Below are 1,165 nucleotides of genomic sequence, written 5' to 3'. Positions count from 1 at the left end.
AAATTATTTTGAGAATCTAAAAATAATAATTTACCTCTCATTATCACCGTAAAGATAGAAAACACTTCAATAATTCACGAATGCAATACACATATATCATATCTAAATATCTTCTTTTTTATTGATTAATATACTAAACCATCGAATTCCTCCCGAATCCAATCCTTAAAATCCAAAATCCTTAAAGCTTCTTACTTTGTCACAAATCAAATCATCCATCAGGACCTCGATGTCTCATATGTTGCCGATTTGGCCAGAACAAGATACCAATCCTTCCATGATAAACTTCCTAACCACCCAAACCAACTCGTTTCTAACCTGGCTTCTCCTTCATTACCTAATAATCCTCCTAGGCGTCTGAAAAGAAGATGGCCTCGAGATCTCCTTTAGAAATGTTTTTGGAGTTCTATCAATGAGTAGTTCTCCACATGTTTGTATCATGTCATAATATCACTTACAGCAAATTCACTTGACGTATATATATGTATACAGTTGCAAATAACAATAAATAAATTATTTAAAAAAAAAAAACTTTTAAGAATAAAGACTTTGAAAAAAAACAAACCCTTTTAGCATTCTATGAAACCAGTAGTAATACAGGGTGAAAACAGTGTCTATTTAGGAAACGTTAGAAGTTATTATAAAATGATCGATATAATCATAGGCACAGTATATGTTGTTATAGAGTACTGAAACCATAGAATGGTCCTTCCATACCTCTCAATTATACAGAAGGTCCTGGTATAGTTTTTTTTTTTTTTTAAATAATACTTATGTTAATATTAAACCAAAAATTTAACTCTCTTGGGTCACAAAATATATTCAGCTGAAGTTTTTTTAAAAATATATTTATTGAAATTTACAACTATATATTATATAATACATTCAGTAAATTTGATCTTAGTTAAAATGGAATGTTACAGGCGTGTAGATAAACTACCCATTGGTAGCACTCTAATGGCATTTTACATAAACAGGTCTCGTGGCCATCGTCTTTTCGGGCGCCTCGGAGGATTTTCAGTAATGAAAAAGGATGCAAGGTTAGAAACTAAGGGGTTTGAATGGTTAGGGAATTTATAATGGAAGGAGTGATATCTGGTTCGGGCTAGATCGGTTACATAGGGAACATTAAGGTCTTTATGTATGATTTTATTTGGGACAAACT

This window comes from Halyomorpha halys, unplaced genomic scaffold (assembly GCF_000696795.3).
Source record: "Halyomorpha halys isolate HHAL.00 unplaced genomic scaffold, Hhal_1.1 Scaffold573.1, whole genome shotgun sequence".
NCBI lineage: Eukaryota > Metazoa > Arthropoda > Insecta > Hemiptera > Pentatomidae > Halyomorpha > Halyomorpha halys.
The sequence above is the reverse complement of the archived record's forward strand: the minus strand, read 5'-3'. Positions refer to the sequence as shown.